We start from the raw sequence: 27069 nt of genomic DNA, 5'->3' as shown, positions 1-27069 counted from the left end.
CCAAATAAGTACCTAGTCGAATATGCTAATAACTCTATTAGGTATTAATGCAATGAAGACACCTAGTTTTATTATAGTATAAAGGACTACGTAATCGATAAAAAAGCTTGGGTGTGAATTATTGCTCTAACCTAGTTGCTCTTCTAATAATTTTAGATGACAATGTGAGATGGTGATAACAAAATAAAAACACCCGGCTAAGTTTGTTGTTGGCTTCTTCTTAGACCAGGACGCGTTTGTAACCCTCGTAGTTTTACGTTTACGAATATGGTTATCGCCGTCATCTCACTACCGTGTAATTCTCATGTAATGTACGCATCAAAAGTGCCACCTATGGGCCTACTTGAATAAAGATTTTTTTGACTTTGACTTTGAAGCTAATACTACTGTAGGGATCATATAACGCTTTCACTATCTAGGATAGTATTTATTTTACCTACATAGTTAAAAGTTAATATGAAATTGGTATCAAAAGCTAAGGTACCTACTTATCCACTAAATAGGCACTAACTGCGATTGAAAAGGTCACTCAAAAAATATTAGAAACGTGTAGCTCCACCAACTGAAAATAAAATCGTCTAAATGCATAAACAGTCTTAAGTGCTGTAAATGGGAATCATTAAGGCCGACTACTATTGCGCGTTTTACTTAGGTAGCTACCAGTTATACGATACCCAACCAGTATCTACAAACGACAGAACAATAAGAGTCAAAACACTCTCATAAAGTCCAGAATGGCTGTTGTAAAGCTTAAGCATTAGCCGCTCCAAATTAAGTTTTCTTTAACTTTTAACTCTTCCTAATTGTAGCTTTGTAGTTTTATTTACTTATTAGTGGAAACATTGTTTCGCTTGGCGCAAGACCGCGAGAAGTTTGCTGAGATGTCGGCCAACCTCCAGTAGAGGAGAGGCACAAAAGGGGTTTTAAATAATTTCTCCATTCATAGAAAAGTATAGATTAGTGCAGAGAAAAAAACCCCCGACCCCGCACCGGTAAACGCAGCGTAGGTCGGCCACCAACGAGGTGGACAGATGACATCAGGCGATTAGCTGGGAGCCGTTGGAGGCAAGCGGTCCAGGTCCGTGCATTGTGGAACTCTCTACAAAAGACCTATGTCCAGCAGTGGACGTCAATTGGTTGAGATGATGATGATGATGAATATATATATTATATATACTTACTATACTTACGTTATTACCCAAGATATACAAAGCCTTTATAGTAGGTACCTTTCAAAAATGAAATGAATATTCCAAGAACTAGATTTCTTATTTGGACCAATTTATTTATTTAAAAACATATCAACCCATTCCCGAGCACGGATGAGAAGGGTTAAAGGCCGTGGTCCACCACGTTGGCCCAGTGCGGATTGGTAAACTCCACACACCTTTGAGAAAACTCTGAGACACACAGGTTTCCTCGCGATCTTTTACTTTACCGTTAAAGAAACTGTTTTTAATTGTAAATTTAATAAAAAATGCATACTTAAAATCATAAACAAAAATCACACTAAGTAGATGAAAAACACATAGTCACTCAACACATAATTAATTTAGCTTTAGGTTTTACTGTTTGTTATACCTTTTTACTTAGATATCCTTGCATACTAAGCAGTGGCGTGCACTTGGTTTCCAGGGTATGCATACAGCAACAAAATTGCATAAAACGACAAAAATCCTCCTCTCACTCTCCTTATACCAGTTATATATAAATTTTAGGGTAGGCAGTGCTTTTGCGCATGTATGAAGTGCACGCCACTGATACTAAAGAAGGTTTACCAATTGAATGAGTGACACACGGTCGACGTGCAAAATTCCGCTCAGCGAATCGACACCCTTATTTATTTTTTCCCGAAAAAAACCGTAAAAGCGTCGTTAAAAAACTAAGTGAAACGGACATCATCGCTAAGCGAGTTACACGAAATATTGGCTAAGGGGGGGGGAAATAAATGAACATTAGTACGACTAATGGACACATTTAGTCGACTTAAAAGTATTTTTAAAATAACCGAAATGGATACAGTGAATGTAATTATATTTTTTATATTTTAAAACAGTTTCATGGCAAAACACATTCAAGGCACGTTTGCACAAAAAATACAGACTCTACCTTATAGATAAGTTCGAGCTGACAACTTTGGACACAGTACCTAATCCGTGCCTTTCTTGTAAATGGAAGCATAGCTGATGAAACGGTTGTCATCGCGTAGTTTTATCTAAAACTTGACATACACCCGGAACTGTACATTTTCCCAGGATAAATAGCATCCTATGTGTTAATCCAGGGTATAATATACCTCCATTCTAAAATTCAGGCAAATTGGTTCAGTAGTTTTTGCGCGAAAGAGTAACAAACATCCATCCATCCATCCATTCATATAAACTTTCGCGTTCATAATATGAGTAGGATCTAGGTCTTTATTAGGGCGACAGTTGGGCAGCCATGATGGGACAAAACCATCGCTTATAAACAGAGCAGATAAGGAATTTACATCCTGAAAAATGTCGCCCTGTGTACTTCAACTTGAGTCGTAGGTTACCCTTGAATGCCTGTTATAACACCTGGAATCACGCCCTTCCGACCGAAACACAACAAACCTACCTTCCGGGACGAGCTCTGTCACAAAAGTTCTACTTCTAAAAGCATAAGATTACACAGAAAAGTTCACAACAGGTTTCCCCTTTGTCTTAGGGGTCACGAACTTATTATTCTCCTATCCATCTATCATAGCTGGATGAATAGCAATTACTTGATTGGGTTTGTTGTCAGAAAGTTCTCAGGGGTTCTTGGAAGTTTCCCCTGTCTTAGAGATCGTGTTTGTGTTAAGATATTGGTTTTTGATATGCATGAAGTTTGATAGAGTTCTAAGTAAGCCGTGTAACTCCCTACCAATGTAAGGTGACATTTATATGTTGTTTTTTCTGAAAAATACAGAATTCAGTGGTAGTGTCGTCACTTGGGTATTATAAAAAATAAACGAATTAATAGATATTTTTCTCATCTGCCAAGTTTCAGTTTACGAGTTTGCTAAATATTTCGCACCGCCGAATCGGTGTCCGTAACATTAAATGGCACCTTACGTCGTTAGTCATATCTAAGAGTTGGTGAAACGTTTTTTTTTTTCTATTTTTTTTTAAATAAACTCACATACTTAATAGAAATCACAATCAATTATGCCAACAATCATCTCATTAGGATTATTGTCCTAATGTGTACTTGAGTTACTAGCAACCACTAGCGCAGTATAAAGCAGAGATTATTTAAATCCATTGATATATTGGTAAATGCCGACATCTTTGAAATGTCGTCGCGACACTGTATAAAAACTTTATTGATAAGTGGGGGGGGGTTCTTCCCCATATTTACCGAGTTGGACCTCAGTGGGACTATCCTTAATGCGTGCAGTAAGTAAGTATCAATATATCTGTAGTTATAATAGAAGGGAGAATCTTCCCTTAATGACAATTCACAAACCGCAAGGTATCTGTAAACTGTATAAAGGGCCCCACAGCTATAACGCGCCTACTTCACCCTTCCGTATAATACAGCCCTGACAACTTGTTTCATTTTGATGCTCTTACAAACTCCGATACGACTACGGGTTACTGGGATAGGCTGTAGCCTAACTGAGTGACATTAAACACTCGAAATCGGTACGGCGCGACAAGCATAGAGGCGTCACTGGCGGGGAAAGACAAATTTCGCGCCATTTCATAAGGTTTTAGTATCATTTATTAGTATATATTTTTTTTTAAATGCACAACCTGCCGTCTGTTATCCTTATGTTTTCCATATCCTAAGGGTGCCTGGAAGAGATCGCTACTAAGCGATAAGGCCGCCCTTTGTATACTGCTTCTGTCTGTTTTTTTTTTAATCTTCTTCTGTATTTTTTTTGTGTGCAAATGAAGAGTATAAATAAGGTTTATTTAAATATTTTTACAGATAAAGGTGGTAATAATTTAACGAAAATTCATTAAATTATAATTAAACAGCACATTAATTATCTCCAAAAATATTTTTTACTTCTTGAAGATAAATGTGTTTTGTCGTTTGTGAAGTCGGTGGGAATAGTTCGTTTATTTTTTACATCTGGCATGTAATACCTTGTCACACAAAACTTTTTTGCGACTTATTATTGGATTGCAGAATTCATAATCGAATTAAAGCGATAATGATAATAAATGATGAGATCTGGGTCTTCTCTGATGTTCCTGATATAGTGAAATGGTTTTTAACTACCTTTAATATTCTATAAATAATTGTGATTTCTTTGAACAAATCATTACTGTAATCACCAGAACTATGACTGGTTTCTCTCACAAGCTTTCAATAACACAGCAATGAATTTGTTTTATGCTTTGCATTTGTTCTGAAGTCGAACAATCATTCTCTCTGTCTTTCTGTCGTATATTACACTCGCCTGATTTAAAAAAATACTTTCAGAAGCAAAGTATTTGTTTCACTGTTTGTTGGCTTTTTAAGTCAGTTTCATAATAAGATTTTTAACACTGTTTACCGAGCATCATGTATATCGAAAGCAATGAGTTCGCGATAGTCGCGTCGTTTCGTCGTTGCTTTTGACGTTCATCTGGATAGGACCTAACTTGTAACTTTATACCTACTCTACGAAGCTCTTATTACGTGTAATTTAGACACGTTAATAATGTGTATGTTATAAATAACTACGCAGAGTGATAGTAAAATTATATTGCCAAATGTTTGATGTCAAATTTTATTGCAAAGCAATGCTTAAAGCTTTTGATCGTTCGTTTACGTTTGGCTTCTTATAATATTATAGGTTATTAACTACCTACAATTCATGAAACGAAATTAGATGGAGGATTAAATGGTATCGAGTCATGTTAAGAATCAGTTAGATGGGTAGGTACCTACAACCTATTAGGTTATATGAATGATTGAATTAATGGAATGCATTTTATTGTACACCAAAAAAAAAAACATTAAAATTATATATATATATACAATTAAATTAAAGGAGAAAAGGTACAATAGGCGGCCTTATCGTTTAAAAGCGATCTCTACCAGGCAAACTACAAAATTGTTAAGAAGAAGTGTTAGGGTGTACACAAAGTAATACTGAAATAATAAACATAAATTATATAATCTATATATATATTATATGAAATGCACAATTAAGCCCTTGAGTTCAATCTCACCTGGCGGTAAGTGATGATAAGATGGTAAAAGGCTAACTTGTAACGGCTTGTATGGCAGTAATTTCAAACCGATATAGCCCTAAGTTGGTGATAGGTTTCTATGTGGCATAGAAACGCTAATTCGCTTGTTAGCACGTCTGTGTCGGTAGGGTAACTAGCCACGACCAAAGCCTCCCACCGAAACAGACCAGAGAAAATGCAGAAATTATAAATTCTCAAAAAAATTTCCGCCGGGAATCGAACCCAAGACCTCAAATTATAATATCACAATGATCACCACTGGCCCAGGGAGTTCCCTACGACCTCCCAAGCGCAACGTGAGCGCTGTAAAATTAAGCAGTAGGTCGTGGATTCGATTTCTGACAGGGGCAATTTGGGAATTTATAATTTCTCAATTTTCTCTGGTATGGTATGGAGGCTTTGGCTGTCGCTAGTTACCACCCTACCGACAAAGACATGCCACTAAGCGATTTAGTGTTCCGTTGCGATGTCGTACCTATAGAAACCGATTAGGGGATATGACTACCATACTCCGTAACGGGTTAGCCGGCTACCATCTTAGACTGCATCACACTTATTTAACGGCCGATTGGCGCAGTGGGCAGCGACCCTGCTTTCTGAGTCCAAGGCCGTGGCTTCGATTCCCACAACTGGAAAATGTTTCTATAATGAACATGAATGTTTTTCAGTGTCTGGGTTGGTTTATCTGTATATTATAAGTATTTATGTATATTATTCATATAATTATTTATCAGTCATCTTAGTACCCATAACACAAGCTACGCTTACTTTGGGGCTAGATGGCGGTGTGTATATTGTCGTAGTATATTTATTTATTATTTAATTATTTATTTACTTATGGTGAGATTGCAGTCAAGGACTAACCAGTAGATAAATAAATAAAAAAAAAACATAAATAATTGTGTTTATTTGCATTCAACATTAAAAGTAAAGAACACTGAAGAACCACAATTTTTAAAACCTAAACACAGACAAGGCCGGATCGAAATCAAAAAGTTCCATTACTAAATACGCTATTCAGCTTACACAAACAAAAAGCAATTCGCTTGGAACCGGTATAATAAAGCCGGGGGGGTGCACCCCCACCCCCGGGTAGATAATAACCCCCCTACTCCCCCAGGGGGTGATACCCCGAGACACACATTCCGCTACGCCTGCGCTGCGCCCTATATGAGACATATTGTCCGCTTACAAAGAAACCTTGTAAAATGTGAAGAAGCTTGGAATTGTATGGAATTTTTATATACAGGTATGTGTAGCTATACCTATATAGATATGATTGTGGATTGTGTGTATGTGTCTCTAAAAAAGCGGTGACAGCCTAGCCCATTAGTCAAGGCTTCGGTCTGATTTCAAAGGGACCGAGTTTGATACCCGGTGTAGTACCTCTAGCTTTTACGAGTTACGCGCGTGTTTAAATTAAGCAAAAAAAGAATTTTCCAATAAGTTCAGACATCTTCGAGTAATCGGGTAACATAATATATAAAATAAAAAAGATTCTAAAGAATTGAGAAACTTCTCCTTTTTTAAAGTCGGTATAAATAGATTTAACTTGATCTAAGGGTGAAACAAAACCATCGTAGGAAACCTGCATGCCTCAGAGTTCTCAATAATGTTCTCAAAGGCGTGTGAAGACATCTTCGAGTAATCGGGTGACATATATAAAAAAAAATATTCCGACGAATTGAGAACCTCCTTTTTAAAGTCGGTTAAAACTAGATTTAACTTGATTTAAGGGTGAACAAAAACATCGTAGGAAACCTGCATGCCTCAGAGTTCTCCATAATGTTCTCAAAGGCGTGAGAATTCTACCAATCCGTATATGTCCTTAACCCTGACCCGTGCCCTGTAGTGGGCCGAGAATGGGTTTATGATTGATTATGATGATTTAATGTGCGTATACCTTTTTAGAGTTACTGAAACATCCTATGCTTTGAACCTTAATTTGATAGGAAAAGAAAAACAATAAAAAATCTGATACTATGTGGTGGTATCTGATTCTAGTGGGAGGCTAACACACATCTAATGTTTCTGGTTGTCACTGCGTATTCTTTATAACATATCTTTCTTTAAACATAGGCAAAAAGTGCACCAGATTCCAAATATTAAATAACATAAAATGGTTGAATTTGAATTGTAATTTAATTTATTCTAATTTTAATTTTTAATTAATTCTTGTTTATTTTAACTTTATTTTCTCGTTAACATTATTATTCTTGTTTTTTTTTATTTATTTTTTAAATCTGAGTGTCTTTTATATTTATTTTATGTAATAATCTCTCAATTTTGTATATCAGTCAAATAAAATGCTTTTTTTATTTTATTAATATAACAACATTGTACAGATCTTTAAAAGTCTCAATACCAGCAAGATGTTATAAACCTTAGGTATTTTATGTAGCCCAGTACCTAATAACATAAGAAGCATCGACCTCCGTTACGTCTCTCAAAATAAGGATTATGTTTCAGAAACGAGTGTCAATTAGAATAACACTACTTTAAGCAATGGTACTACCATTGCTTAAAGTAGTGTTATTCTAAGCTAGAACCTGAGTCTATATTGCATTAAAATCATAACTTTTTCATGGAGTCAATAACATTGTCGTCCTTAATTTCTGTCACGAGTGTGTAACGGTTTGCATGTCATAGCGTGGTTAGGTTGAAAATGGCTTAGAAGTTTAGGAAGTCGTTGCTGTTTACATTTAAAAAGCTCCCCCTGTTTTCTAAAAAGAAATTCAATCTCGAAGCCACTCGGGGCCGAGGTGAAAATGATCTCTAATTAACACCGCGACCGGGCGGTAACCTCAAAATGTCAATGGTGGTGTCAAAAATAGAATTATTACAGTTTCGGCTCAGCTGATATCGCTGGCCCTAAAATAGCGTCTTCGCCGCTCAAGGAAGGAAAAGATAAAATAATTATAGACTACTATCTATGGGTATGGTATCAAGAGTATACTACTTAGCTTGTGTTATGCAGTGACGTGTACTTCATATATGCACAAAAGCGCTGCTTTCCCTAACATTATCATACCTATAACTCGCAACGGGGTAGGATTTTGCCATTTTTTGGTTGGTGTCCTAGTGTATCCACTTTCGAAATTACTTTGTATTTTAAAATTCTTTTGAACACAAAAATTTACACCGAGATAAATTGAAAATTCAAAAGTAATATAGGTAGTTATAGTATTTAAACCATGTCTTCTTAGTCTGTCTTTGTGAAAAAGATATCCGTTTTTATAATTATCGCACTGTAATTTAGTTTACTCATTTTGGTCGAACAAAATTAGCACCATTATCTGATGACATATCTGATACCCAGTGGCGTGCATTTCGTATAAGTACAAATGTACTGCCTACCCCTAATCTCTAAAAGGCAAAGGTGACTGACTGACTGACTGATCTATCAACACACAGCTCTAACCACTTGTCGCATCGGGCTGAAATTTTGCACACATATAGTTATTACAACGTAGGCATCCGCTAAGAAAGGATTTTCGAAAATTCCAACCCTAAGACGGTTAAATGGGGGATGAAAGTTTGTATAAAATCCTTCATTTATCAATTTATTTTTCAAGTTACGTCCATGAAACTTTGATTTTAGGTTTTCGATTAAAAATAAAGAAAAACGTGTTTCACAAATTTTTTAAATTCCAACTCCAAAGGCATCTAATAGGGGATAAAAATGTATATGAACGTTTCTGATTTTTTAAGTAATTTACGTTCATATTTTTCTATTTGCAGCGAGACATTTTTTTAAAGCTTGGTTAACAACAAAGCTTTAAAAAATTTACCAAGTCAAAAGCTAGTATTTTATATATATAACTCGAATAGAAATAGGATTTTTCCATTTTATACCATTTTCCAGCTTTGTGCCTACCCTGATCAATAATCTTGTGCACGCCACTGGCTTTACCTCTGCGGCGTTTAGACGCAAGACGCCCAAAAGCCGTAACGAATTTGGTCCGTGAAGTTCAAAGTCGATAAAGTTTAGGCCTACCTATTAAATATTTTTGAGGATTTCTATTGTTACATGGTGTTGTATTGAGGTAGAGGTGTCCATTTAATTTGTCGGGTGGTTGTGTTTTTGAAGTGAAGCTTCTTTAGAATCGTTGTGATTTCAAACCGGATGCAATGGAAAAAACGACAGGTAAGAGACACAAATACATAAATGTGTACGACGAAGCCGGCAAAGAATGAGGCAGAAATATACATACTATTTTATCTGTTTTTTCCTATTTAAGTTACCAAGGAAACCGAATAATATCTAGATAAAGAAACAAACACAATGTAAACGGACAGAGTGAGATAGAAAACATTATCAATTATTTTACCTATTCTAGTTACCATGGAAAGTAAATAATAAATAAATTGCACAGGATTTTTTCTTTCATTTAATTTCATAATGGGAACTATGCAGTTTACTGCGTCTTTCACTTATTTCTCTTTGGTGAACGTTACGCGCTCTTTTTGTTGTCAGCTCTTCTCAGAAAAGCATCGTGTAAGCATGTTTATAATTTATGGCTTATTAGGTACGGCCTGTTACGGACAGAAGCAATATTTCTGTACTAGGATAAGATGTAAATACTGTTGAGTAGGTAGGCAACTACGTTATTCGAAATTAGTAATGTCTTCTTACTTTTGACGGCCGATTGGCGCAGTGAGCAGCGACCCTGCTTTCTGGGTCCAAGGCCGTGGGCTCGATTCCCACAACTGGAAAATGTTTGTGTGATGAAAATGTTGTTCTTCGGTGTTTATCTGTATTTTATAAGTATGTATTTATTTATACTTTAAGTACGTAAGTGGTACTTATCAGGTGAGATCACCCAGAAGCGTGTACCTATCAAAGCAATATAAAAAGATAAGAGTTCCATAGTTATTTTCCTCAAATCCGTAGGTATCTATAAATACAATAGAAACCAGACCCTTCATAAAATGTACAGGTTGTGCATGAAAAGGAGCGTATCTATAGGATTTTTTACGAACTATAGGATTTTACATAGGTAGGTATAATACGCAAATGTTTTGTGTAGGAGCGACCGTGGTTAAAAATACTCGTCGCGGAATCGTATTTCACGAGCTAAACATCGCCGATGGGAAAGTCCGTTGTGGCGATGACAATAGACCGCGCCAATCGAGCCGCCTCGCGCACAATAGACTTTCCACGCCACGCCTCGCGCCCGCGGACACAATACACGCCCAGTCGCACCCGACTATCGAAATAAAGAAAATTTTCTTCACGAACACAGTGAGAATGTAAAGGAGCGATTGTATCGACTTTTTAAACGCCCTCGTAGATCGTACTCCCACCTGGACCGCTTTGTGTGCGAACCGTTCCACAATGGACTTCATCGTTCCACGCACACTGCACTGAGATCGCGCAAAGACGCTCCGGGGCGGAGCCTAGAGCGGGACGGAACATCGTCTATTCTAAAACCGGAACGCGCGAGCGAGACGGAGACAGCGGCACAATACGCACACAGTATCGTCCGCGAGAACGGGACGGCCTCACGCCTTTGTATAGATACCGCGCTGTTATTCCGCATAGACAATTGATTTTGAACATTTCTAAATAGAAGCTATACAAATTATTAATCTAGTGTATTCTAGAAACTAAATCCGATACTTCCTTAAGGTTAGAAGTTGGTTTTTTATTATAAGTTTGGGTGTAACGTTGTGGAAGGACGGCATTGTTCATAGGGCAGTGACATTAGGTCGGTGCGTCCTTGTCGCGCGCGCGCGGTTCGGGGCGTTCTTTTGTAGCGCGCGCGTATTGTCGAAGCGCTTCGATCTGCTAGCATTGTGTGTCCACGGCGCGCGATCGACGGACGTGTGTTGGGCTTCGCGTTTGAATATCGAACACGATCGCGAGCATTACGAACTATTCCGTCTCGGACTAAAACAATTTTTTGTGTGTGTGTTTTATTTTATTGTGACTGTTATTTAAGTTATAAGACTGGTGTGTTATAATGCCAAAGAATCGTTGTGATAGGACGATTTTACGTGTTTATTTTATTTGAGTTATATATTTTTGTTTTTCTTTGAATTTCCTCTTTCGTCTATCGTTTCGTTCACACCGATGTCTCTAAAGGCGACAGGAACAATGATAACGCAGTTGAAGGTAAGAGATTATTATATTATTTGAGTGTTTAGAATACGTAATGGTATAGATAGGTTTTATTAGATTACGAAGTATGTTAGTGATGTTTTGAATCAGTGTAACTTTGATACATAATTAGTATAACAGCTGATAAAAAAAAATATAAAAATTACTTAATATTTTATAAAAAGAAAAAAATGTGCATTTTGATATAAAAAAAGACAATTGTATAAAAATAACGCACAGTGGTTTAAGCGTGAAAAATTGTAGATAAAATTTTATGATCACCTAGGTATTTGATAGTAATTTCCTGTTCGGCTAGGTATAACTTTAACATTAAATTTCTAGTTTCCAGAAAATATATATTTGTAAATTTGTATATACTACCTACTAGTACTTAATAATACTGGAATAAACTTCAGATATCAATATATAATATGCCGCTATCATATAATTTAAAGAGGTTAAAGAAACATGAATTATTTACTCGCATTAGGTATAAGGTCTTATTTTCATTTTATCTATCGAAATTTTCAAGAGTTTTAACTTATAAATGAAACACAGTTGCTGTTAAATATTTTTTGTTAATAACTTTCTTCTGAAAAATCCTAACCGTAGGTAGTTATATAGCTGGTACGAGTAGGTACGGGTACCAGTATTTAAGTAGATACAGACGGATAAAAGTTTTCTGGTTTCTTCTTACGACTTAATACAGAAACATTGCCCTTTTCTGCTTCTGACGGTAAATTTAATGTGAAATGAATTAAATTTTAAATTGAACTTATGATCTTAATTTATACAAGAAAATGTTCTAATTTCAAGTAAATTATTTGTAAATGCTTTTCTCACACTGATACTAGGTATTCTTCTAGGTACACTTCCACACATTACCACGCATTTTTTTTTAAATAGAGCATTTCACATTAATCAAACTTCGCAGAAGTGATAGTAATAACATAAAGATTGCGCTTCCTTGCGTTCTTAACAGAAATCGTTAAATATTTTTTTTATTCTTCTAAATGGTAGCCTCTTGCACTGCAATTTCATCTGGTGGTGAGATGCAGTCTAAGATGGTAGCGGTCTAACCTCTCGAAGTCTAGCTAAGTATTAAGAGGTTTGTACTCGTTAAAGGAAAACTGAAGCTTCAGTTGCAATAGACTAGGCGTGCTATTCAACTAACCATAAAAAGTAAACAGAAATGCAAACTTTTTTCGTCGGCTGCCTGTTCTTTTATTTTTTTAATATAGGCACATAATTATTGTATTCAAAATGTCCTTAAAAAATAATAATGCGTAACTTGCCTTCAGAAATTGAAATATAGAAAAATTAAATGGGTCAGCCTCTCATTAGCATTTTTTGGCAGCTGGTTAGCATATAACTGAATGGTGAACGCCTTCACGCTTTACAAATGCGAACGAACGAACGTCTTTGGAACCCAGTTCACCAAAAACATCATTTTGTTAATAACGAGTTTATTTTATGGGTGACAATTGTTAATTGCGGCCAGCGGCGTTTTCGTTTTTAAGAATAATGCAAATTACGGTATTGTCGAATTCAGCTGACATTGATTACCTACAGCGTTTTAAAATTTATATTTAAGTAGTTCTAAATTAAGGTTAAAAGGATCTGTGTGTGGGTATTTTGGTTATCTTGTTGCATCGATATTTTAAATATGAAAATTCATTAAGCACTTTTTTACAAGCTGTAGGTACTTACTTAGATTTCAAATAAACATTTCTTACGCGTGAGAAAATTAGTGTCACATCTCTTGGACGCTGTTTACTTGTAGCTTATCTTATTTATAAGAAGACAAATTGCTTGATTCGTTGTTTTTAAAAGCACACCATAAGATAACCCTTTCAATTATTTAAATACTAATGACTACTAATTTTATTTATGTCTCCATAAAACCACGTTATTTCCAGTTGTCTATTCTGACAAATATCTTTAAATAGCTACTCCGGTGCATCGTTTATGGATTTACATTATATCTTTCGGGTTATTGACACTTTAAAAAGTTTTGATAACCAAATAAATTACTAATTAGCATACTTACAATTTATTAGGTATTATTACCGATTTTGTTACTGACTGTCAGGCTTTTTTTTATCTGTATATCTAGAAGTGTGATTAACGTGATGAATAAATTTCACATTTTGCTCTCAACTGGTGTCTACCTACGAGTATATACAAACATGAAAGCACTTAAACATTTTCGTAAGAGTAACTTAATACTTACCTACTAAGCTTCTTATATTATGTACTTCTAGGTAAACTCATTAAATCGGTAAAAACTCTTATTTGTAATTTTAATATTGTCATGACTATGGTTTGTTTCATGAAGTTCCCTGTTAATTCAAGTAGGTAGGTATATCAAGAATAAAGCACTAAATGATAAACCGTAAAGAAATATCTGCTACCGTTGTTCGGTAGATACAGTCCACTACCTACCAGGAAAAACTTTTGAAGTTTATTAGGCTTTAAATTTTGTTTTAATTTGTCCTCAGATTCAATTTTGTGAGACAAAGGATAAAGTTACTGGGAATAAAGTGGTGCTTAAATACATAACATATTATAACAATTCAACGAAACCTTTAATTTTGCTTTAGTTTAAGTGAAGAATTTAAGTTTCTTTATCACCAACAATATAATAAATAACATTTTTATCTTCGTAATCGGGTAGCCAAAGCAAACTGCAAATTGCATATTATGATATTCCAAACGAATTCGTTTAGAATATACACTTTCATCTCTTCACAAAAATATTCCGGCCCCCGTCAATAAGACTTGATGTGCAACATGTCCAATTGTTTTTAATTTATCATTTTTCTTATTAACTAACAGGAAACCGTCTAGCGTATTTATATTAAACAGTGCCCGCAATGAAAACAGTCGTAAATCCAATAAAATGTAAACCCTAGCGCACGTTCCGGATGCGATGGATATTAAAAAAAAAATTATAACTATTCAACCAAACAGAAATACTAAATAGGCAACGTCAAAGATACGATACGTAAACATATGAAGATGTGGTTGATTTTAATAACCGATTTATGGAGTTCTAAAAAATCTATAGGATGTGGTTTAGTTCTTAAAGATCACGACGATTAAATCAAACATTGTGGTCGGTTATGGCGATTTAAAAGAGTTTACGATTCATGGGCTAATGAAGTATGTTATGCTGCTTATTTCAGGTTGACGACCGCTTAAGGGAGATTTAAAGGAGTTACGTCATTTAAATTTCAACGCTAATAAAATGTTTAAGTGCTTGTCGGTACATCCAGCGCCCTAAAAAGAAGTTAGTTGCTTGTAAACAATATTATTGAAATGAATGGTAACTGGAGTTGTTAACGGTTGTTTAAATATTACTTAATAGCTACATTTTATTTAAATTCCAACATTGCTACGCATTGAGTCAGTTGAGAATTATTATATTGGACGCTTTCCTCTTCAACGTAGCACTTTCTAGATGTTGATATTGGCCGGATGGCACACATTCCTTAACTGAAGTCCTCTGGCATAAATTGTTGATGTCATCCAAATAGTAATCAATATTTATTTCGCTGAGTTTAAAAAAACTCAGCGAAAAAATATTGATCCGACGAAGTGCATTACTTTATAAGAAAATATTAGACACACTAAACATACCTACCTACTACAACATTCTTGTTATCATGTATGAAATTATCTCATCGTACTTTTGAAACATTCTAGCACATTTCATCTTTTGTAAGGATAAGATATGTTAGCTTTGTATGAGTAATCAATGGTTAGACGGCCGATTGGCGCAGTGGGCAGCGACCCTGCTATCTGAGTCCAAGGCCGTGGGTTCGATTCCCACAACTGGAAAATGTTCGTGTGATGAACATGAATGTTTTTCAGTGTCTGGGTGTTTATATGTATATTATAAGTATTTATGTATGTTATTCATAAAAATATACCCATAACACAAGCTACGCTTACTTTGGGGCTAGATGGCGGTGTGTGTATTGTCGTAATATATTAATTTATTTATTTATTTTATGCCTAATATCCCGCGAAGTAAGAACTCGTCTCCATCGAATGTAGGTTTATGATGATGGCAAGCGCAATATGCGAAGTTTGTATATAGGATTATTGCCCTGCCTATTCGATACGTTTGATTTTGCCGAGTTTATTTATTGAAATGTAGTACTATAAAGTTGGCAGTGAACATCATAATGATGATTTTATTAGTTGCCTACCTGAAATACGCACCACGACTGTGTTTGCGAGTGATACTTAGAAATACACTTTGAAGATCTACAGATTTTCGTTGCTGTAAAATTTATCCGCGTAAATTACTTGTTTAAGTTTGGTTTATCGCTGATTCAAAATAGATAATTATTTTTCTTTTGAAAGATACGAATCCCACTTATTAATCGATATGATTTCAGACATTCATACTGGGTGACTGTAGTTTTTTTTTTATATAAAAAACAATATCTCAATACTTAATGTATAATTGTGCAAATTTAATAAAAAACTAAAAATATATCGAGCATTTTACGCTGTATATTTATTTGTATGAATTTTTCACTCTTTGCAAGGAAAATGGCTGCTTGTTTAGCCGACTGAATTAAGTAGGTCGATCGCGTAACACGTTACCATTGTGACATGTAATTCACGCTAGCTAGCAGCGTTGTCACCACCCCGTCGTTTTGCCCTCGATTTTTTTTATTAATTCCCAACACGTCTGAACACGACGCATCTTTGTTCATCCTATTGTGAATAACGTGTTGGTGATGGAAACAATTTTACCTTGTATTGAGTTCGTGTATTTTCTCCAGAATGTCTTTGCGCTTACCCCACTGCGTGCTGAATGTTATATGTAGTAAGAAAAGTATTCTATTTACATAAATAAATAAATATAAATTAATATACTAAGACAATACACACATCGCCACCTAGCCCCAAAGTAAGCGTAGCTCGTGTTATGGGTACTAAGATGACTGATCAATATTTAAATTAATTATATACATAAATATTTATAACAATATATAAACACCCGGACACTGAAAAACATTCATGTTCATAACACAAACATTTTTCCAGTTAGACCCAGAAAGCATTGTCGCTACCCACTGCGCCAATGGGCTGTCAATGTAAAATAAGCGACGTTTGTGTTAAAAACCATTGAATAATCATTGATCTAAATGACACAATGAGATATAATGCTCGATAAGTGTAAAAAATAATAATCATCATCATCATATCAACCCATTTCTGGCCTACTACTGGGAACGGGTCTTCTCCCACAATGAGAAGGGTTTAAAGCCTTAGTCCACCACTGGCCCAGTGCGGATTGGTGGACTCCACACACCCTTGAGAACATTATGGATAACTCATACATGCTTTCATCATACATCATACTTCAGGCACGATTAAAATATAATTTTAAATTAGTTAAAAACGCATATAACTTAAAGTTAAAAGTGCGTGGTGGGATGCGAACTCGGCCCCCCAAAATTCGAGTCGAAGTGCTACCCACGGGGTACCGCTTCATTAATAATTACAACCTTATTTTTGTAGATTCAGATCGACATATAGCAGAAAGATGGCATAAAATGGAAAAATTGTCCTCCTATACTAGTAGGTAATATAAAAGTTTTAGGGTAGGCAGTGCTTTTGTGCAGGTATGAAGTTCACGCCTCAGGCTCCACCACAGCATAGTGTTGATCGGTAGACTTCGCACGTCTTTGAAAAGATCAGGTATTTAGAATTCTCGGGCATGTAGGTTTTCCTTGCAATTTTTCCTTTACTCTTGAATCAAGTAATATAAATGGTGATGGGAATAATGACATGGTTGCTTGGAAGCATCGGGCTCCGCTTTCAGCTCTCACAAGATAGAAAAATGAATGTTAAAATGCAAAATGTAAATTGTTGATGTTGGAAAAGAGCAACTGCTGAGTTTCTTGCCGGCTTCTTCTCGGTAGAATCTGCCTTCCGAACCGGTGGTAGAATACACAAACAGACAGACTTGACGTTTCAAAAGTGCTTATATTAGGCCTACTTGAAATAAATGAATTTTGAATTTTGATCAAACCCGGTCATCTCAAGAGAGAGAAGTAAAGTATTTTACAACAACAAAAAGTCGAACCAATGTTAAAATTCCGTTTCACCACTTGTCAGAATAAGGCTTGATTGGCCAATTAATGTCGTGCTGCGCATTCCCTTAATTTGATTTCACACCCCTTTAAAAAACTTTACACCGATTTTCATACTAAATAAACCCCCACCCAACAACAATAGGGAACCCTTCGACTTGAATCCTTTATTATTTGTCGATCTTGGAGACAACTGCCTTCCGCTTCTTTCGCTTAGTGAGCAGAGTAATGTTCAATTGCGTGGTACAAGTAACAAACGGTAAGCGATTTTTGAAAAAGTTCAGCTTGGGCTCAAAATGAGTAAGCTCGTGCATTTTTAATTAGTTTGTGACAACAGTGACCTACATATTAAGATAAGGGGGCGTGACCATGCTTGGGGCCAGAGTTATGCGAAAGCAAATGTTTGCATCCTGAGTGCGACCAATAACGAGCCTTGGAGCTATGACATTCTATATAAAATGGAAAATGTTTCCGTTTTTTATAGAAATAGTTGCCAAGCAGATGGCCCAACTGATGCTGGAAAATCATCGACTATAAACAGAGAAACAATTCGCAGGGCTTGCAAGGAACACGTTCTGCAACGTGCAACAGTGCGTCCATCAAACTACGGTGGTATCCTAATGTGCCTATAATAACATTGGCAACTGCGCCCTTCAGACCAGAACACAGTATTGCAACAATGCTGCTTAGCAGCAAAAATAGGCATGGTGGTACTACAAATAACTTTTATTTTTGATTTGAAGAGATAATTTTTTATGATCGTTTGTTTCTAATTTGAAGTTTCTTCAAATTAGAAACAAACGATCATAAAAAACCAGATTTACCGACACAGTCCGAAATAAACGCGGCTCGTTGTGATCGTTTACTTGCGGAACCGTGATAATGTAACGACCAAACGAACAAATTTGCATTTAAAAATAAGTTGAGATTAGGATTATTTTTCAATGTTTTCCCATTGCATGTCTGGAAAACAATTACGCGGCTTAAGAAACCGATCTGCTAGTTGTTAAAAAATAACATAGTCACGCTATGTAATATAAGTTAGGATTACTATATTTTCTGATGTTTTCTCTGCATAAAGTATGGAACAATTACACGCGGCTTTAGTCACCGGTACCTTCTAGTAGTTAAAAATAACATAGCAACGCTGAATCTTATACTTTGGGTTACACTCACAACCAAAAGTACAAAGGGTCCCGTAGGTGTATTGCGTTTTTAACCCTCCATTGTTTGCGCGACCCTCGGGTTTAGCACGTGTTTTATGGTGCAATTACAACACAATCATTGTAGGGCCAGCCAAGTGTATGTTGAGGAAGCCTCTTTGTATAATAGAGAATAGAAAAGAAAGTCGGATCGAATATGAATAATGGATTTGTTTTTAGCCCTGGATGCAAAAGAGGGGTGTTGGTTTGACCACTTCGTATGTCTGACTGAGCCATTGTAGAGCTCAGTCGGTTTAGCGGCCTATGATTATGAAACACGCCATACACAAGTATTTATCAACACCTGACCGAAGTGCGGTGACTACGAAAGTTCATGCCGCACTCTTGCCCATAGGTCCTTCGAAGAACACATAGAAAATTTACGCGTTGCGAGCTCGTTGTTGTTCGACCTATCGAGGAGGCCGTTACGTTTTCCGATGCTTGTCCACTCCAGCACTAAAGCACTTCAGAATTCATCAGTAGTCCGAGGGTTTTGTATTTCGGAAACTCTTGTCTTTCTTGAATGTCTGATTTCCTGTTATTTCAAGCTGAAGCAATAAATTTTTATTTATTCTTTAACTATCCTGATTGGAGGTTGTCCCAGTGTCACTAAGTCAGAAGCTGATGTGGAGATCCCATTGGAATTAGAGAAAAATTGTATAGCCTTGTACTTCGTGTGTTAAATTTTCTCAATTTACGTTTAATTTGAGAAAGTTCAACCAAGTTAGACTTCATTAAAACTATTAATGAATCAAGTGTCAAAACTTGTGATCGCAATCCTTTTAAACAATGATGGTCTTGGTTTAGACCAAAAATCATTCTGCTAGGACGCTGAAAGATTTTAGGTAGTACCGTCGTCACAACAGTAAAACTGCATAAATTTCCTGTAATTCAAATTATCACATCCCACTTCTGTGTGGCAACTGACAAGCGCATACGCCGTTTTTATTACATGATTTTTATTTCACATGCTATATCGACCTTCTCCTTCATGTAACGAAACACTCGAATCGCAGCCTAAGAAGTTTCACTTCGAAAATTGTACAGTTCACATGCACCTTTATAGTCGTAACGTCTTAATACAAGACCCCCTTCACACAGAACAACACGTATCGTAACACGTGCATGCTCATTGTATAGGTGTCATAATGGCCGTTTCCTTTACCATTTGGTTTGACAATCGTACAGGAAACTCTTTATTTTCCCGATCCAGTCGCGCGGGCACTGGGCACGTATGAACCAGCCTCGATTCAAATTATCCTTGAATTATTGCGTAATAATAGGATTTACCTTTATACGAATCACGACGTTCGGTTCCTGGTTTTAGCTAAAATTTTGCTAGGCGTGCGTTAGGTTTTCGATGAGAGTAAATACTAGGAAGGCAGATAACAAAAAATGAAGAATTATTCTTTAATAAAGGGAATATAGGTTAGATAGTGTTTTTAAGCATACATGAAGTGCATGCTAATGACCGGTGTTATAATTTTACTACCTACAATGGTGCTTGCCGTTATTTCGCTGGTCGACAAGTAAATTCTATTCCTGGTGTAGGTATATAATCGGTGGATATTTTTTTTATGAAGTTGTAGCTGTTAAATCTTGCTCTAAAAGCTCAATGGTATGTGTAAAGCTGGATATTGAAAAGGTCGATAATGATGAGACTACAGTAATCTAGGAACCTTCCTACATAAGTAATAAACTAATTCCCACCAGCTGTATTCCTCTACGGAAGTCCACAACAAACGCGTTTGATTATTATTGTAAACGCATTCATAAAAATAACTATCGTATCATATTTATAATAGACTTTTACGACTTTATACCGAACACTGTACTAAAAATATATCCCGTTCACAGGATGCAGGATGCGTAGAACAATGTGTTTGCTTTTATTTTATCTATCGTTTCAATAGATATGCTTCTATAAATTCTGGGGCCCTGGTATTAGCAAGATGAAAGAAGTTGGTTTGACGACCGTAAGGTATAGGTAGCGATATACTTACCCCAAACAGTTAAGCCTCCACCATCTTAGACCAGCCAGGTGAGATAATATTCGTTATACTATCTGTAAGCCAAACGTCAGCCAAATCCGTCAGGTAGGTTAGAGCTGTAGATATTCAGTTACTGCGTAATCTTGTACCAAGACTAATAAATAGCCTGCCTTTACCACTTATGGAGTCGATCACCGAAAACTATAAAGAATGTTTTCAAAAAGTATTTTCCGAAAACTGACTAATATTGATTGCTGCACGGTAACTGGGGTTAGGACTGCATTGTATGGTGCAGTCTTGACCTGCTGGCAGTGTATTTATTCACCTACCCCTTTAAATTGTATAACATTAAGAGGAATGTGAAATGTCCATACAAACTGATTGATTGTAAGAAATAAAATAAATTAAAAATAAAAATATAATTTTTCAGTCAGTCAGTAAGTCAGGCAGTTAGTCACCTTTTTCCTCTTATGCCATAGATAAAGTATAGTGATCTGTAACTCCGCACTTTGAAAGGTCAATAACGTTACTCCTGCTTTACGTTCGGTAACATGGAAAATACACTAGGGACGCAGAACGTAACAGAAATTATCGAGACTAAGCCGCACCACCCTCGACGAATTTATAATTAACTGATCGTAAATCAATCCCAAAACAATACGCGATCAATATGTCAATCGATTTAGTTCCGGCCGCCATTTTTCCGTGAACAAACAAACAGACGTCGCTATTCGAACATGTTTACTTTTTAACTGTCTTTTACATCTATAATTGACCGCAAATCAGCAGATTGAGCTTTGTTTAGTTACGGTAGGCGGTTCAGTTGTTTTTGTATGAAAGATTTAATTGCGTAAAAAATGTTGAATCCAAATCTTAAACTCTCAGATCTGATGTGGTGCCATATTTTTCTTCTTTCCCCTGTTGAGCAGGATGGCCCTCTTTTTTTGGGGATAACAATTTAGTTTCGTGTAGAAGATTATTGTTCAGCTATTAAATTTTACCCGAAATTCTAAACAAAAGGACTAAATTCTTCATAAGTGTCCGCAAAAATAATGATTTTGCTATGGGTATAGAACTTATCTATATGTACCTATTTTTTTTAGCCGAGGTTGCACTTTAAATGAAAACATGCTTAAAAGCACAACCTAATGTATTTTATGTATTTCTTACTACCCGCGACTTCTTCCGCAAGTATTTGGGGTTACTGCAGGAACCGGGATTAAATGTATTGTCTACGATTGCCTGCAGAGTTCAAACTATTTTTATGCAAAATTTCACCAGCATAAGTTCAGCAATCATGCTATCGCTTCTATTGGATACCTGCGTAATATTATCTTATGTACATTTCCAGGATGCAAGCTACATGTGTGCCATATTTCATCAAGATCGATTCGGAGTCTAGCGTAGTAGTAGTAGAGTTTTTAGTGTCTGAGTTCGCCCGGGGAAGTACCTACCGCCGCCTTTACCGCTTATTACTGCCTCTAAGAAATTACAATACTGCTGGTATTGTAATTTCTTGTGCCGATCAGAAGGGCATGGTTGCTGGTTTAATCACAAGCACGTGAGGCTTAACACCTACGCCTCAAATTGATGGCCCACGGCGGCACGATGCAGGACGTATTCCTTAACTGCATGACTTGAAAATTTCCGCTTTGCTTGCCATCAGATGGGCCAACTCCTAGGTCAGTTATTTATTAATACAAAAACAAGGTAACAAACCAACAACAAATACATACATACTTATTCATAATATTAGAATTTATTGGATACGTTTATTTTGCCTTTTTCTAATGCCTACCCTGATTACGGTCTACGCTTATAAATTTACTGACGACAGTTTTTTGTACGCAACGACTAACGAGAACGTCTCAAGCGCCTAGAACTGACGCTTAAGTTAACTTTGAGTTGGCTTAGTTACGTCAGGGTCCACAGGTCAAACCCAATAACGCTTAACCATTCAGGGAGAAAACACCTACAATTTACATTTTAACTTCCTGACTAAGTAAGTAAACAATATTTAAAATTAACTAACTAACAAAGTTTAACTTTTTATTTTTGTTACTTATCTGATCAGGACTTTTTACTGAAAATACAAATTCAAGATGTTTATTTGAAAACAGATGAGACCGAATGTATTCCAAAATCAAACTGCATTAATTAGAATCCATATTGAATTACGGATGGCGCCTTTCGGGCAAACATCACAAAGCCATTTTGTCTCTGGTCAAGTGTTACCAGACGTCTGCCCGGCCATAGACAATAATATCTTTGTGGCAACGGTTGCCCACATAAAGAGCATTGTGGTCGAATCAATTAAACCATAATGTGCCCATTGTGAAATGTGCGCGTAACATTGTCTTAATGTATCTCACTCGTGTATCGTAAAATAATTTTTATAGTTCTATTTATGGCCGAGCTGAATTTATTGGTCAGATAAGTTTCAGTAGCTTTTCGGTTTAGAATTACTTATTCAGTTGCAGCGGGTGCACGATTTATTGCTTTTGTCTTGGCCATAAAAAGCCAAACCATAATGCTTTGGTCTGTTACATATCAGAGTTTATTTCGGTGAATTACCTGGTGCTCAATAATTAAGCGGGAAGTAAACAGCCGATTTAATGTCACCTGTTGATAACCGAATGGCATCACGAAGAACTTAATGTGATATCGAGTTCCGCTAAAGTACTTACGATGAGACATCAAAGAAAAAGAACGACACTGCCACTTGTTTTATATTTTGGAATCGCACAAAACACGAAATATAATGGACGCTAAGATATGAGAAACTTTGAAGAGGCAGTCATTATTGTGAAGTAACCTAAAACCGACACATGTGTCACATATCGTCCAGGATTGCGATGCCATATGTGAAATGAAATGAAAAAAAAAAGACAAAAATCTGTTGTCACTACTCCCTAAGGTACGAACAATGCCGCTTTTAAATACAGGACCACTCAACACATTAATTTAGACTTTAAATCTTAGTCATTAGCATGCAGAGTTGAATGAGTGCACTGGGAATTACGGTCGATTTCACAGGAACACATCTCGTTTTGAGACGATTTTTTGTGCAGCCTTCCGTAACCTTTAGCCTGTGACATGGATTGTAGATTAGGCATATTGTTGATCTTTTTGCTGCCATTCTCGATGCACGTGGTTTTTACTTTTTGCCCCGACTCATCGACGCAAAAGGGCCTTTTGTTTTTATTGAAGATTGTACAAGATTTGCATGTGTTCAAAACGGTTGTTGGAATAACAGCCGATCGCGAGGATGTCATTTGCGAATGTCAATTTATTTTCTCTATAAATTCTTGAGTCGTCTGCGTTGTCGCGGATGGAGATAAAGAATTAGATTTATCGGAAGGCGAGTGGCGTTTTCTTGTTGTAATGTCAGCGGAAGTTCTAATATTGGAGTATCGCGTTCAGCCATGGAGGCCGTTGACAAAATTAATGTTTTATTATGAAACAATGAACAGAATGGTGTTCTTGATAAATAATGCGTTGCGGCGCGGGTGAGAGATGTTCCCGGTCATAATGGCGACATCGGTCTACCGCTGAGATATAGATTCGAACACGTGTTACGTTGCTAATAAATGACATTACAGACAATGCGTGAATGAACCAAAACGATGATTTCGGATGCTAAACGAGTATTTCCTTTGACATGAAGACGTTTAGTGGAATTACTTTGTTTCCTTTTTATTTTGGACAGTTCATAGAAACCCCTAAGGTATTGTATTTCTGAAATCTTGATGATTAAGTCATAAACATGTACTCTAATGTATAATATATATGGAATTTTTGATGCAAACAACGTATCGGCAAAGATTTTCCGGTTTCCTCCAAATATGGATACTAGTAGTTACTAGGTTATAATCACTTAACTACTTCAATTATCATATTTTTTTGTTATCATTTTCTCATAGATATATTGTTTAAAACATTTCTAACATCGAATATTTTTCTGAATTATTATTTCCAAATTGGGTTTAAATATAATATTGCTGCGTTCTAGGAATCATAACCAGATTTATGATTGAATCTCTCGCGAGATGTGTTACGAATAAAAATAATAGAATTGTCGTATCTAATAATATATCGGCCGTTTCCGTTCGGCTTTTGGTTTATTTTGGGTTTAGATGCGAATATTATAACTCTCATTCAGGGGCGTTAAACGCGAGATTTTAGTATTATAGCTCGACTGATTGTTGTTATTGCATGCGTATAATTAGTTTCTTGTTAATAGTGCGTTAGTGTTTAACACTGTTATGCTTATTTATGTGCTGGTATAATTGTTTATCGCTGTTAACTCATTTAGCAATATTATAACATAACGTAGGTTATTTGGTTGAGGTAATGCACATTTTTCTTATCTTTATTATTAAGAATTGTTTTTATTTTACAAAATTATTTTTAGCAATATTTACTTATTTTTATAATATTTTGTCTAATTTCAATATCCGAATCAGTTATATTGAATCATCATATATCTCGTTAATTAATTTAATTGATTATTTATCTTTATATAACTATTTTGACCTTTTGATTGTATTTTTTAATGTATGTAGCAATTAAACCTTAGCAGATGATAATAATAGAGTCACAAGCTAACACAAATTTGATGAAATCGTTAACAAAGGGCGCTGAGCACGATTTGAATCTCTTAATCCACACAAACGAGCTTTTCCCATGAAACAAGACCAAATCCGATGAGTAATGCGCATCTTTGCTCACTAGGTACCGTCCGTAGCAGAATACACCTCATTTTTTTTGCAGGAATTATAATAGCAATATTGGACTAAGTGTAAAAATAGAATATGTAGATTTAACAATTTGCGAAGTAAATATGGGATAAATAACTCGAAAAGAAGAGAGAAACGAGAAAAAGAAAATACGAATACGCAAAGGATGCCTGTTTAATAATTTAAAGAAGAAAATAAATTTTTGAAAGGCCTGCCTTTTTCCTATACTTGCAAAACAAATATATCTAAAGTCTATTAAACTTTACTTGAGTAGGTATGTTTCAACTATCTTATAGTTGGTGAAAGTTGACTACGAACCAATAACATTATAAACTTAATGCTAAATAATAAGTAGACAAATATATCATTAAATAAAGAAGGTGATTTTTTTTTAATTGCAAATGTTTTATACTTTTTTGCCATCGGTACAAATCTTGGAACAATAACGCGAGAACATGATAAATGCTACCGGTGTCGGCTCAAAAGAAAAAGATCTGAGATGTAGGCGATATTTCATAAAACAACAATAATAAGAGGTAATTTTGTACGGACACATTGTTCGTCGAGAGATAACGTATTCTCGCAGATAACGAATCATTTTGGTTTTGTTTCAATTAGATGCCGTGATGTGAGCTTTTTATGTGGGATTAGTTTTCTTCACATATTTTTAAAACGAAGCTTCACACTTCCGAACGTGTGGAATTCTAGAGATGATGGGAACAAATTAAAAAAGGGAAACGTATACACGAGTCAATTAGATTACCTTATAGCAATTTGAAATAGTGCTGTACAAGAAATTTATTTTTTTTCAAAATTTACTTTGGAAGACAAAGCTTATTGTTCTCATACTTTCCTTCCTTAATTCTAAGGTGTCCTGTGATTCCTTACTCTTTACTTGTACCTATTGTGAACTAGTGATTACCGAATTTTACTATCAATGATCGAAGATATGCTGTACAAGCGGTTATCTGACGTTAGTAATTTGATGGGTAATTGACTTTAATATATCCCATCTGACATTAAGTATAAAACAAAAGAACATTTTTTTAACATAATAACTTTGTTTTAGATTAGTCTGTTAATACCAGAAAACATAACCTTACTTAAAGTATATCCCATGTTTCGTGTTAAAACTACATTTAAATTTCTAGGAAACGTAACGAAACTTTAAAACAAAATCATATTTCTTAAAGGGCACCAACAGAAATCAACCGGTCAGAAGAATCTAAAAATTGTCTTAAGGATTTGGTCAGTTAAATAATTTTCACGAGCCCAAAACTATCTCACCCAGCACTGAAATTAAACAGCAAACGTAATAAAAACTTCATCCTCCCTTCTAAGAATACAGGCACTTTCGCCAGCCAACTGAGAATCGAGATCCACTTCTGTTTTATTGTTAGAGCAATATTTTATGACTGGATTGTGTTCAGATTTAGAATATAATGGACCATTCTCAACTATAAATCGCTGCAGCATTTTGATACACCGCTACGTTCACTGAGAGATTGAATTACAGTATACAGATAGTAGACACAGTAGCTGTAATAATATCTGAAACATGGATAGTTTCAGGGAACGTTTTATATGCAGAACAGAATCTAATGAATGAAGAATAAGATGCTAACCAGACACAAAGGGTTACGGGTACACGTATGAATGATAAGCGGCAACTACGTATGATTTTAGAGACTAAAGTTTGCATAGATTAGTTTTGTTG

The 27069-nt window shown here is 35.7% G+C and overlaps 1 protein-coding gene across 2 annotated transcripts in view; it reads left to right on the top strand.

Annotated features, from left to right (window-relative positions):
- Positions 1-27069, top strand: part of LOC120625178 (transcription factor SOX-5) — a 272598-nt gene that overhangs the window by 108624 nt on the left and 136905 nt on the right. The window contains exon 1 of one of the 2 annotated variants that reach the window (XM_039892157.1): positions 11017-11316. The exons of the other annotated variant lie outside the window; for it this stretch is intronic. The gene's annotated coding sequence lies outside the window, so the exon portion shown is untranslated. Of the gene's footprint in view, positions 1-11016; positions 11317-27069 lie in introns of those variants that run through there. 2 annotated transcript variants of the gene reach the window in all.

This window comes from Pararge aegeria, chromosome 7, assembly GCF_905163445.1.
Source record: "Pararge aegeria chromosome 7, ilParAegt1.1, whole genome shotgun sequence".
NCBI lineage: Eukaryota > Metazoa > Arthropoda > Insecta > Lepidoptera > Nymphalidae > Pararge > Pararge aegeria.
This window is presented reverse-complemented; position numbering and strand designations above follow the sequence as displayed.